This window comes from Lampetra fluviatilis, chromosome 51 (assembly GCF_964198595.1).
Source record: "Lampetra fluviatilis chromosome 51, kcLamFluv1.1, whole genome shotgun sequence".
Classification (NCBI taxonomy): domain Eukaryota; kingdom Metazoa; phylum Chordata; class Hyperoartia; order Petromyzontiformes; family Petromyzontidae; genus Lampetra; species Lampetra fluviatilis.
In genome coordinates this window covers 10,029,970-10,043,975 of record NC_136325.1, presented here as the reverse complement: position 1 = coordinate 10,043,975, position 14,006 = coordinate 10,029,970, and the positions used below count along the sequence as shown (strand labels likewise).

General features: G+C 46.3%; 1 protein-coding gene across 2 annotated transcripts in view; it reads right to left on the bottom strand.

The window, feature by feature from the left end:
• Window positions 1–11,763, bottom strand: part of LOC144948968 (long-chain-fatty-acid--CoA ligase 4-like) — a 71,397-nt gene extending 59,634 nt beyond the window's left edge. Inside the window, exons 1-2 of one of the 2 annotated variants that reach the window (XM_078878751.1) lie at window positions 11,563–11,763; window positions 8,844–8,919 (exon numbers count right to left, since the gene is read on the bottom strand). The gene's annotated coding sequence lies outside the window, so the exon portion shown is untranslated. The remainder of the gene's footprint in view (window positions 1–8,843; window positions 8,920–11,562) is intronic. The other variant, XM_078878750.1, reaches the window with a different exon arrangement.
• Between the last annotated feature and the right edge of the window lie 2,243 nt (window positions 11,764–14,006).

Sequence of the window (14,006 nt, the reverse complement as noted above, 5' to 3'; positions counted from 1 at the left end):
TCTACCGTATATGTGGATGTTTTGCCGGTACTCTGCTTTTCTCCCACAAGCAGAATAGAGCTTAAAATGGAGTTAGCCAAGCAACCCAGTGCGGAACCCTCCTAAAATAAAGTAATTGTACTCTTCTGCAGTGTAGCTTCGTAGGTAAATAAGGATGATCACCAATATGACTGCGCATCACTGAATGTTGATACCGAGGCTCCCCGGCAGCACATCTCAAGACACCCTGCAGCAGGGCCACCCCCACCCCCCCCCCCACGTTGCCTCAAAAAGGAGAAGTATATAGACGTTAATGTTTTTGGGCAATGGCCGTTCTGTACAGCACAGAGGCCTTGCTCAGGCCTCCCTGGGCCTAGGTGCTAAGCAGGAGAGGGTTGTGCAACAAAATCTATTTCTATACTGTACTTCTAAGCTCCCCGACATGTGCTCTACGCCTTCACCAAACCATTCCCAACATCTCACACTGGGTCAACCTTAAGTCTAACACACTGGCGTTTATTTATCATTAAAGAGTGCTTATTTTAGGCCGAGTCAGTCTAGGGGTGATGTAAGGGGGCCACGTTTGGATTACGAGCAGAGGGCAGAATTTCCATCCTGACCGCTGGGATCATAGTGTCGTACATTAACCACAGTAAAACCACTACTTCCCATTCATTACATACATAATGACCCGTACTAACATACATATTCGCACAAATGCACCTCTAATTCACCCAGGAAGGCCTCACTGAGTCTCAAAACTATTTTTTTATGGCCAGTCCTGTTTTGTGATGTTTGGCCAATTTCAAGTATGAACGTTTGACATCTGGGAGCATCCGGAGAACAGCCACTCAATATGCGAGGAAACACTCAAAGCTCCACACTGCTACATTCAAAAATGCACTGTTGTGCTTTTCCATTTCCTGGTCATCTCACTGACCAAGTCTATGACACCTGCTAAGATTAGATAATTCCACATTAAAATGAACGTACCCCCTGTGAATGATATTGGGGAGCGGTGGTGCAGTGGTCAGAGCGCTGCGTTGTGAACCTGGCTGACGGGATTTGGATCCCAAGCCATAGTTGTTAGCATCAGTGGCGAGTGACATCTGCAACACACTCACCAGCATTCGCCAACCCGCAGTGGCCAGGGCGGTGAAGTATGGGGAGGTTAGTATCCAGCCAGTGGATTCATGAAGGGCTATACAAAATATACTATTTCTTAGGATTATTTTCGTGACTGACACCACTTTCATGTTTTGTAACATTAACATTCTCATTTCAAAACAACACAAACTCAAAAAGAACGGCTTTTGGCATGGTGGTGCCCCATTTCATTCCAAAACAAATATTGTGTTTTCTCAACGGACGCTCGCTCGCCTGCTCACAATAAAGCCCTTGTCCCATGTGAAAGACGTGTACTCGATCTGCTTCTCGGCTCCCAATGCAAAACTCACATTCTCTAGATTACAAGTCACACTTTTCCCCCTGTATTTTAAAACAAACTAAAACTAAACTAATAAAAAAAAAATTACCAGGTAAGGCCCACTTAGCTATACAGCTCTTTTTTCATAGGAGACCTGGCCACAAATGATAGCTCAGCGAAGTGGCTTATCACGTGTAAATTTATAGCAGCCAAATATTCAAAATGCATGTTTTTAAATCTGGAGGGAAAAACCAAAGAACCTGGAGAAAAATTCACGTGACCACAGAGAGAACATGCAAGCTCCAACTATACAGGCATCAAGGTTGGGATGGAACCCTCGACCTCCTATATACCAGGCAATGTAGTTAACATCTCGCTACCGTGGCGCTGTAATACGATAAAAGGGGCATTAAATAAAGCGGACACTTGGAAGTGGCCGTGTCTTTGGCTATGTATGGTATTGCGACGTCAAAAAGGGGCATGTCTTGTGTTTTAGATCGCTAATTGCGATCCAAAACAACTCCGCAGGAAATTTGTTTCTGCCTGCCCCAAGCCAGGATAGGAGGACAGTTGGCGGCTGGTGGCAACCGGCCGTAAAACCTTAAAGCCAAAACATGGACAGTCGTTGCAAACAAGTGGCCCTCAGTCCCCCTTAGCCTACGAGTGGGCAGAGGATGCGAAGAATCTCGGGACCCAATGACTCTGCCGCGGCAGGGAGTGCAGACCCAGACGGTGGTAGTTACGTTGTCTGCACATATAAAAATGGAGAAACAAAACGGAAAGAGCAGAAGGTTGTTCGAGAGGAAGATAAGTTTGGCCACGTGGAATATTGGAACAATGACAGGAAAAGGTCAGGAATAAGCGGACCGCTTAAGAAGGAAAGTCGACATCACATGCATCCAGGGAACAAAATGGAAAGGCAGCAAAGCGAAAGAGATTGGATGAGGTTTTAAATTGTTATACCATGGAACCTCAGCAAGGCGACATGGGGTTGGAGCTGTGCTGAGTGAGGAGATTAAGACAAAGGTGGTGGAAGTCAGATGAGTGAATGACAGACTGATCATAGTTAGACTAGTACTGGACAGTGGAGTTGTAAATGTGGTGCGTGAATGCCCTCCAGATGGGCTGCAGTGGGCAAGAGAAGGATGCATTTTGGGAGAGCTTAAACCAGGAGTTTCAGAGCTTACCGGTAGATGAAGCAGTGGTGATGGGCGCAGACCTAAACGGAAGAGTGGGAAGAGGTAAGGACGGATATGAAAGGAACCATGAAGGATGTGGATATGGCAGTAAGAATGCGGGAGGAGAGGACATTCTTCGAATGGCCCAGGCGAATGATCTTGCAGTGGTGACTGCCTACTTCCAGAAGCAGGAGGGACATCTGGTGACCTACCAGAGTGGAGAGGTGAAGAGCCAGATAGATGTTATTTTGGTGAGGAGGAAGCACCTGAAAGGAGTGGAGAACTGCAAAGTAATCCCTGGAGAGTGTGTGACTGGACAACATCGACTACTTGTGGCAGATTGCATAGTGTCAGAAGTTAAGAACAGGGAGGTGAGACAAAAGAACTGAAGTAGGGTGAAGTGGTGGCGACTGAACAATGAGAAAGAAAACTTCTGCAGGCAAGCTTTAAAGAACTTAAACAGCATAAGGCCTAGGAGGAGCGTGAATGAAATGTGGGAACACCTGGCAAGTGGAATACTGAAAGCAGCAGGTAGTACGGTGGGAGTGAGCAGAGGAAGACCGATGCAACAGAAGGAAACAAGGTGGTGGAGTGATAAAGCGGAAAAGGCAACAAGAGAAAAAAAGGTCAAGTTTATAAAGTGGCAGAACACGAGCGAGAGAGAACATCCAGATGAATACCTGGCAGCGAGAAGAGAGACAGATCGAGTGGTAACAATGTCAAAAACAACAGCATCTGCACAACTCTACCAGAAGCTTGACAGCAAAGAAGGAAACCCACCGTTAACGGAGCTAAACTTTACAAAATTGTTTAAGAGAAAAAGCGGAAGCGGCGTGAGGCGTGCTGGAAATGGCTGCACAAAATTGAGATTTTAATTAAAAATCTACATAAATAATATTTTCTCATTTACATTTTTCAAATTCCGCTGGCAAATCAATGAGCAGAATCAATAACATGTAATTAATGCAAACGATTCTTTCCTGGATCCAGCTGGTCACGTCATGTATAAGTGGCACGCCCCCCTCGTTTCATTTTCTTTGATTGGCTAAGCGCCGCTTGTATTTCAGTCCGCTTTTATCGTATTACAGCGACCTCAAAAATTGGAGGTGCACCTTAAGAGTCCCAGCACCGTGGCCTCGATTGCCACCACAGCCCCTTCCACAATTGCATGGGTGCTTTTCATTTCAATTACAATTGCTGAGCAAAGGCCCAAACAATGCCAAGCAGCCAGCAACAAACAGCATGAACGAAGGTGTCATAGACAAAGAGTCCATTCGTTTCTTGAATTCGGTGAGGTTATAAGAACTTGGGGAAGAGAGACGATCAGTTGAGCAGTTTGAAGGAAGAAGCAGAGAGAGGTGTTGTGATCTGCCGTGGTGGTGGTCGAATACTGTGGGGATGGAGCGAGTCGGTCTGGCTGACCGAGTCCTCAACGTGGACGAAGGGATCAATTCACGGTAGAGTAGCAATAGAAATGTGATAAGACACTACGTATTTGGCTGCTATAAATGTCCACGTGATGAGCCACTTCGTTGAGCTGTCAGTTGTGATCAGGTCGCTTCTGAAAAAGAGCTACGTAGCACAGTGGGCCTTGCCTGGTAAAATTAAAAGTTTATTTCTAGTTTTGTTTATGTTCATGATTTTTTATTTTAGCAATCATAATCTTCCACAGCACAGAATAATACATATTTGTATCTCCATGGCTTTCCAGGTTAGGTTAGGTCCACTCCCGGTCAGGTGTTGGATTTTGTCTCATAAATCCACATTGACATAACCAGGGCAGCCGTTGCAGGCATCCAACTCGGTCTGTTGCATCGCTTTGGCTAGGCTCTTCCAAACCGCCTAAAATAAACATGATAATTTAAACAAATGCTCCACGAGTTTGATTTAAAAATAACATGGAACGATGTTTACGAACGCGGGTCACCCCGGCCAAAAAATAAAACACGGCCATTTAGCCCGCTCTCCCCAGTAACGGAATTCACCCAGTCGAGACCGAGCGACTCTTAACGGCGGCCACCCAAAGTGTCCTCCGCGTGTCCCCATGCCGACCCAGCCCGCGACCGCGAAGGTTAATGCGGACACGTGGGGCTTACAGCGAGTCGGGTCAGTGGATTCCAAGCAGCGCGTCACGCTCGCTCCGCTCAGTTGGGTCGCCATTACTATCAATAGGTGTAAGTGCCAAGAGTGCCGTGGTGGACCGGTACGCATGATGATCTGCGACGACAAGCTTGTCAGCCGGTGACCTAGGACGCCACGGCTGGCACATTGCACCGTTTCCAGTGACTTGTGCTGCAGCCTGTCCTGTTGTCTCAGCCAAGATTAATTTCTACAGGTACAAAACCACAGTATTTTGGAAATCAAGATGCAATAATTCACATTGCGGAGTCAATGCATGTATCCATACATTGATTATTGCTTGAATTAATCCATTAAAATTCGTATTTAGCGAGACCTGAGGTTGGGACGGGCGGTAATTGACATCATTGTCGTCGTAACTCAACATCAACCAGTTACGCTAGCAGCGGTGCTGCGGAGAGCTTCCTGCGTTTTAGAGGTCGGATTTTCATTTTGAAACGGCTGCCGATTTGTAATCGATTAATCCACATCATCAATTGAATAGTTTTGGCACCGATGCTCAAATACATGAATGGAGTTTAAAACGTGAACATCGCATGCAGAACATACCCACACTCTGGAATGCGAAGAGGCATTAATGGGTTCTCATGAGCTGCATTGGCCAGGGTGAGATTAACAGAGATTAGTGCCCAGGAACGTGCTACAGAACCCCACACAACTTGACCTTTGGACTACATACAGATGAATGCAGAGTACTCACCATTGCAGTGTCAAATCAACATCAACAGGTTCATATAGTCAATGACACTGATGTAAGAGCAACTCGCCATTGTTTCTTTTATTCTGCCAGATCCTGCAAGCATTGCATAGCCAACATCCAACCTCCAAAATCTGGGGTGCGATGGTGGCGAGACATTAACTACCTCGCCTGGTATACAGGAGGTCATGGGTTCGATCCCAACCCTGCGGCCTATTGTATGTTTGGAGTTTACATGCATCTCTCCCCGTAGTCGTGTGGATTTTTCTCCGGATCCTCCGATTTTTCCCTCCACATTTAGAATCGACACGCTTTAAGATTATTTGGCCGCTATAAGTTTCCATGTGATTCGCCACTTTCATTGCGATATCACTTGTGGCCAGGTCTCTTCTGAAAAAGAGCTACTTAGCTCAGCCCGCCGTACCTGGTGAAATAAATAAAAGTAGTGCAGTAATAGTAAATCGCAGAGGTGTGGACTCGAGTCATGTGACTTGGACTCGAGTCAGACTCGAGTCATGAATTTGATGACTTGCGACTCGACTTGGACTTGCATAACAATGACTTTGTCCCACCTCTGGTAAATCGTAATCTAACTTTGCAGTAATTCAAAATCTGGCTCTAGGTGTCCCCTTCCCCTTGATCGCCGACCTTCAGGTGCCACTGCAACGTGGTCTCGGTCGCCTGCACTCCTCCTCCACCATTCCACGCACGTGCCACATGCACACAGTGGAACCTCTCGAAGCCAGACTAATTGGGGCGGACAGCCTTTCCGGTGGTAGGGGACATCCGGTATACTGATAATAATCCATTAGTGTACGATTAAATTAAAGTTAATTAATCACCGAATTACATGTTTATACTTGCTATGCAGAGAATGTAATCAACACTTCATAACGTGATGAAATATGTATTTATGCTTAAAACATTATCACAATTTAATCCACGCCACATGAAGCAGAGGTGGAAGCCTGCTTCTTAATACCCAAAAAACAGGCAAAGGTTGAAACCCCAAAATCAAAGGCTGACTCTTACGGGCTTACGGAGGTATTTTTAAGAAGACAGTACCGTAGATATGCAAAATAAATGTACAAAACAGGGAAGAGCACAATAGAGACAGACAGCATGAGAGCGAGGCAGTCCTAGCAAAGCACGTTAATGAGAGTGGTTGGTGTTCATGTGCTCAGCCGAATTCCATGCAACAGATAAGTATAGCACATCAACATGTTATAATTGCTAGTGCATATAACGCCTTTTCCTAATGTATGCAGCTTAATTGACAAGTAAACCGTTTTCTAGTCAGAGGTTTTATCTATTTTATGTATAGCCATTAATAAAACAAAACATACAACGTAACTGGTATTGACGAAACATTCCGATGCTGAAAAAATTACTTGCAAATTATTCAATTAGGATTACACATCAACATTACCACCAACTGTAAAAACTATATTACTAAAAACCAAAAGCTATTTTCTCTTACCAGGTAAGGCCCACTTGTCAACTATATGGCTCTTTTTCAGAAGCAACCTGGCCACAAATGATAGATCAACGAAGTGGCTTATCATGTGGAAATTTATAGCAGCCAAATACTCTAAACGCATGTTTCTAAATGTGGAGGGAAAAACCAGAGGGCCCAGAAAAAAACACACACGACCACCGGGAAAACATGCAAACTCCAAATATACAGCAGGCGTCAGGGTCGGGATCGAACCCAAGACCTCCTGTATACCAGGCAAGGGAGTTAACATCTCCTAGCCACTGCGGGACTCAAAAACTTGGAAGGACCCTCCTGAAAATGTTGTTGAGACTCAGGGAGGTTTTCTGGGTAAACCACAAAGTGAAGTTAATTTCATTGGAACCTCATTTGCCAGAAGAAAAAATATGATAATTTATTTATTTGCCCACCTTTCTGTATTGCCCAAATTTCTGACTTAAGTCTGGTTTACAGAGGGTTTTACTGTAACAAATACTGTACTGGGCAACCCATAAACGAACAGAGTACCTGCTATCACGATACCACGAATTAAAACTCGGAGTAAAGCGCACACACACGCATATGTACAACCATGCAGAGCCATGGCAACCCGTCATGAGTGTGCAAGGAAGCCCTGTACCTCAAGACCCAGTGGTGGCATATGCCTGCGATGCGGCGCTTTGGATGGGGGATTGATGGATCACACCGAGATCCTCACGTACTCAACACACCCACCTGCAAGTAGGCTGCTGACCTGTCCTTGCCCAACTTGAATGTTATTAATTTCTATACATGGATTATGTCTGGGTACCCCAGTTTCTAACCACATGTCAAGTAACTTAATTGCAAACCATCAAGCAGTACTGTATAGTTATTCACAAGCAGAAACTCGATATATTGTTGATGTGGATTAACAATGGCATGGCCAAGAGAATGTGGAATGTTCAATCCTGGATATAAGGATTTTGCACAATCATTATCCTCTTGGGATTAATAAAAACACTGCTACTTAGTGGAAGTTAACGGTGATTGTCCATTGGACTGATGTCTGCTATAGGACTGTGGAATTTCCACCACTGGCTTAGAACTACCATGAGAGAAAAGTGCCTCATTGATTGAGCAGGGAGACACCCTGACGACTTTCACTTGACCCTGGTACCCTTGGATTTGCTTCAGCTCCTTCAGTTGCCTGCTACAAGGAACTAGCCAAACACTCCAGGCAACTCTGCTGACGAAGAGGCCGTAGACTCGGCGAGCACTTACCTTTCAATGCGTTACCTTTAAGAAGGGAAGTGCCTGCTATGTTAGGTCAATTTCTCCATTTGGAGTTTCCAGCTCAATAAGGGATTACCAAGAACCCAAGGATGAAATGCTGCATATCATGGGTCTCTCTTCAATATGATTACCAGGGATGCAATGTGTCTTTTGATTTTTTTCATCATTACTCCACTTTATTACCCAGAAAAACTTCACTATGTCCCATGACTCGTTTTCAAGAGCGTCCTGCCAAGGTTTTGTAATCGGGGGCAATTATTGCTACATATATTCCAAGGCATCTTTAATGCCCACAATGAAGCAGCTGACGCATTATTGTATGATTAATACATGCGCTGGGTTCAAGCCATTAACCTCCACAACAAGCGTCTACCACTGAGCCATGTCACCGCCCCAAACTTCACTCTTACTTTAACTTGTAATCGAAATGAGTTTTTGACTTTTAAAGGATTTGTCAGTTACCCATGAGAATATATAAAAATTGTATAATTATGATAATATATTCTAATAGGTAACTTACAGTTACCATGAGTATAAATAACAAGATTTATATATTCTAATGGGTAACTGTTCACATGCAAATTAAAGACTTCATTTGGAAACAAGTCGTAAAATATATTTTGTATCAGGGTCCCATGTTGTCTCCAACTAATTATTCACTCAATCTCCTCCCACCTCTCTGTCGCCCAGATGAGGCGCACTCCAGACACCCACGGCTGCTACGTCCATTTCCTGATGACCCAGGCCATGGCTGAAAGTGAGAGAGACGGTGTCGTCTTCTGACGTTATCGACCAGAGAGTCTAATTGTCAATAAGATGGGTGCTGGTTATGGCGGACTAACAGTGAAGGATATAAAAGTAGCCTATGTGGTGGGGATTAGCGTCCATGTTTAGACAGTCGTCTCTACGTCACTGTGAATGTTTTAAAAATGATCGGTGTGCGTTTGAATGATTCTACTCCCACAAAATGTAATTATTACTGAACAATGCGTTCTCACTGGGGTAAGGTGACTTTCAAAATTCACAGGATATGTAGATTGGAATAAGAACCCTTGTAGGTGTATGCATCTATTTAACCGACAAACTATTACAAGAAATCCATTGCACATCATCGTACAAAACATTTAAGACATTCAACAGTTTCACGTTTTTCTCTTCATAAACACTGAATGAAGAAGGCTTCCTTCGGTCTGAATGAAGAAACTAGCAGATTTAGTTTTTCAATATTAAACTCCGGTAAAATCTTTCCCTAACAGCAACACAAGTACAACAATGAACATCCACTGTGCCGCAACAAACGAGATCGGTTAAAACAAATGCAGATCTCACCCAGATAGGATCGCGTGATGATTTATTACAGAAACAATCCTCGTGTAAATGTCCATGCCAGTGCAGTGCTGGTGAGCTAGAGTATTAAACACTTTATACGAACAAATAAAATAATCACTTTATTTAATCATGTCAGTTTACAAACTACACTTACTAAAAGACGCGGATCCCAATTATCCTGCTGATGAAAGTAGTTTACGAAACACCGTCCCGCCGTCCGCTCGGCCGATGGAGAGAGGAACACAGCAATGTGGGAACCTTTGCCTTGCATGACAAAAGTCTCTTTGACGTGTTTATTCATCAGTGACTAAGTGTCGGAAATTGCACTGCATGCAATCAATGCTGCTGATTATATTTACTGCAAATATTGCAACCAAAGTTGCGTATCAGTGGACTCTCACCTGCCTAAAGAGTCTCTGTCTGCATAACGTGTTCACGGGCTGTTTATACTTTAAAACATATATTCCAATTGTGTCATCGGCATGAGACCATGTTTCCCCTCGCTGTAACTCTCACGGAGAACAGTGCACCACCTTGCATCAGACGATAGCGCCAGAAGATGCTGTCAGAACTATTTACAATCATAAAAACGGCTCTATCCTCACTCGGCGCACAACTTTTCTTTGCACTGAATAAAATAGTTTCAGGCATTAAACTCAAATCGAACCGCTTCATTCTCCGAGCTTCAATTCAGCCAACTTTACAAAACCAATTTGTTGTTGCTCTGGTTCTCTAATGCAGTTCATCGGTGACCCAGACACAGGCCATCAACTCGCCACACTTACAAAGCACATTCAACCGTAGGTGGATGAAACCTGCATTTAAACCCAGCATCTCAGCACTGCTGGCTTGGTACAAGGCACTATCCTTCTCTGTATGTTGAACTACTTTCGCACAGGCAACCCAGCAACTTCGATGTGCTGCTCATAGTCAACGCGCCTCCCTGCTCAAACCAAACAATTGGCAATGCTCGCCTCTGTCATGGAAATTCCACATTTCCATGACAGGGGCCGGAAACCCCAAAGGGCGAACACTGATGTGATACTGTATGTCACACAATGAATGGCAACGCATCAAGACCTCGCAGTCGTAATGCAACTCAATGTCAAGACTGCAGAGCGTCTGTGGTTACCTTTGTTATTAAGCCTGACGTAGTGGACCGCGAAGTGCAACGCTCTTCCATTTGTCGTCGTTCAATGAGAGATAAATCTGCGGAAGCCCCAGGGAGACGCCAAATGTCTAAGGAAGGCCTTTATAGACGTCTGAGGAATAGCCATTGGGAATCTACGTTAGAACAACCATTCTCAGCAGAAACAACGCAGCGCCGTCATCTCATGAAGCCGCAGCAGCAGCACGAGGAGGAGGAGGATGAGACACCACGAAGAGGAGATGAGACACCACGAGGAGGAGGATGATGAGACACCACGAGGAGGAGGATGAGACACCACGAGGAGGAGGATGAGACACCACGAGGCGAGTCTGGGGAGCTTGAACACAGCAGCCCCGCACAGTCGGCGACCTGCGTTGTTGTTGTTGTATCCCCAGACCACCACGTCAGTGGCAATTACCTCAACCGGCCCTGGGCCTCAGCCCTCAACCCAGCCCCGACTTGGGGCAGGGTGAGAAGTGCGGTCGATGCCACCATGATGGGCCACGCATCGTCTCGACAGATCGCACGTTAGCCCGCCAGCGGCTTTACTCGTACAGAGCGCAGTATAGAACCCCGTACTGTACTCTGGGCCATTACTGAATTAGATCATTCGCCATCTGAGGAAGCCGCATTCGCTCAGGCAGAGAAATCCCTCAATAATGCCGAGGTCGCACGCACAGACAAAGTAGGCCCGCCTGCCCGCACCATCACCACAGACACAAGCAGCAGCGGCACCACGACAACACCACGTTACGAGTCATTCTCTCGGCGGCAAAGAGTTCACTGCGCGAGTGTATGATGTAGAGAGAGACGTGGAGGCTGCTGCTGCTCCACGCGGTGTTAGCGACTGCGCGCCGACCAAGCCGCCCCCCCCCCGATACATTCGCGGCATCGCGACAATAAGACCCAGCCCACCTTGGCGGTCGGAAGGGCGCTCGCCTCACGCGAACGTCGCAATCGCCGGCGGTGTTGACGAATGCCGCGCGTTCTCCGCTGTTGTGGTTATAAATCAAATCATGAATTTGTGCTTTGAATTCGTTCAATTGTTTTATTTTATTTATTCCAAGCGCCGGGTTCGAACCCGCGTCACTCCCCTTGCAGGCGTCACACCCCCCAGCCCCCCACGTGATGTCACCGCCACGCCGCCACGCGATTGGTCGGCACGCGCTTGCTGACGGCCATAGGCGGATTGCACTGCGGTGGCGACGTCACCCGCGTGCTGCCGGTACAAGTGCGGCCATGTTGCTAAGGGAGGTAGGGGGTAGGAGGCGGGCGGTGGTGACGTCACCCAGGCGCTTGCCGGTACAAGGGCGGCCATGTTGCTAAGGGAGGTGGGGTAGGAGGCGAGCGGGTGGAGCAGTGATGAACGCACTGCGCTCGTCCACTATTGAACCTGAGTTCGATCCCCGGTCACGACTAACGTTTTGTGGTGAGCGGTATACTGATAACTGTTCAATTAAAAGATTGTTTGTGGAGAAGTCCACCTAGCTTCATCAGGCGACAGACAGATCTCTGCACAAATGTGGCTGTCGCCTGATGAAGCTCGTTGAATTTTCTGGCGAATCATAAATGTGGTGGCTTGGCTCTCCAACACACAACCGGTGTGATGTACTAGTGACGAATTGGCACGTTCTGTTTACGTGACTTGCATCCCACTGGGATTTTTTGCACACAGCGTTGGTGTACGGTGTTTTTTCTGCAATATTTTGCTGTCTTTTCTTGGATTTTCTGTTTGCACTTAGTCACATATTCACTTTAAGATGTTTTCTTGTTCATGTTTTAGTTTTTTGTTTGTTGCGGTTGCACCAGATTCAAGAGCGGAATGGCTCACAGGACTATACCTAATAAATGAACTTGAACGTGACAACCCTTACTAGTTGGCTGTGTCGAGTGGTGGCGGGTTTTAAGGACACATTTATATATTTACGCGATCTAACCCCCCAAAAAACTATTATGGATTAAAGCCTACGTGTTAAACTCTATAGCTCTTATTAAGAAGCGATGTGGCCACAAATGACAGTGGCTTATAACGTGTAAATGTAGAGCAGTAGGCCAATTCTCGTGTAGACGAACTGGTTCTGCTTCGTGACAACCACCCCCACCCCGCTGCCCGGCGCGGCCTAGTGCTCCCGGGTAGTCAACGCCGGCGATGGTCGGAGGTCTTTGTCCATCCGAAGAGCTCGGTTGGCCATGTACGGTGCGAAAGAAGTTCAGCGTGCACACATAGAGAAGTGTATTGACAAAGGTCGCATTGCTAATAAGGGAAGCGTCATTGTGAAAGGGATTCTGGAAACGACGTCGCAGGCCAGATGCCAGTCGCAGGCTGCCAGATGACGTCACCCATCGCGCAGCTCGCTCACATTGGCCACTCGGTGTCCTCTCGGCGCGGGCCCCGCGGTCAGAGTAACCACGCGGAACATCGACCACCTCTCACTCTTGCCGCCAATTAGCATCGAATGCGAATCGCGTGATTCGATAACAGTCGTGCTGGGACACAGAGCCATAGACCCACAAGACTCACACATAGACCCATAGACTCACACAGAGACCCACAAGACTCACACAGAGACCCACAAGACTCACACATAGACCATAGACTCACACATAGACCCACAAGACTCACACAGCAGAGACCCATAGACTCACACATAGACCCACAAGACTCACACAGCAGAGACCCATAGACTCACACATAGACCATAGACTCACACAGAGACCCATAGACTCACACAGAGACCCATAGACTCACACAGAGACACATAGACTCACACAGCGACCCATAGACTTACACAGAGACCCACAAGACGCACACAGAGACCCACAAGACTCACACAGATATCCACAAGACTCACACAGAGACCCACAAGACTCACACATAGACCATAGACTCACACATAGACCCACAAGACTCACACAGCAGAGACCCATAGACTCACACAGACCCAGAGACTCGCACACACCCGGAGACTCACACACACACACATAGACCCACAAGACTCACACACAGACCCACTCTCATAGAGACCCATAGACTTTCATAGAGACCCATAGACTCACACAGAGACCCATAGATTCAACAGACATACCCACAGACTCACATAGACCCTGAGACTCAAACAGAAACCATAGACTCACACAGAGACCATATACTCATAGAGACAAGACTCAGAGAACAATAGACTCACAGAGACCCAAAGCCTCACAAAGATCCATATAAATCCAGAGACCCATAACGTAGAGACAAATATCACGTGCAGATCCATAAACTCACAGATATCTCTTACGAACTGCCTCTATAAAATGAACGTGCAAACTTTCTGCGGATCATCTTGAAATCGCGTGTAAATGAATGCACAGAG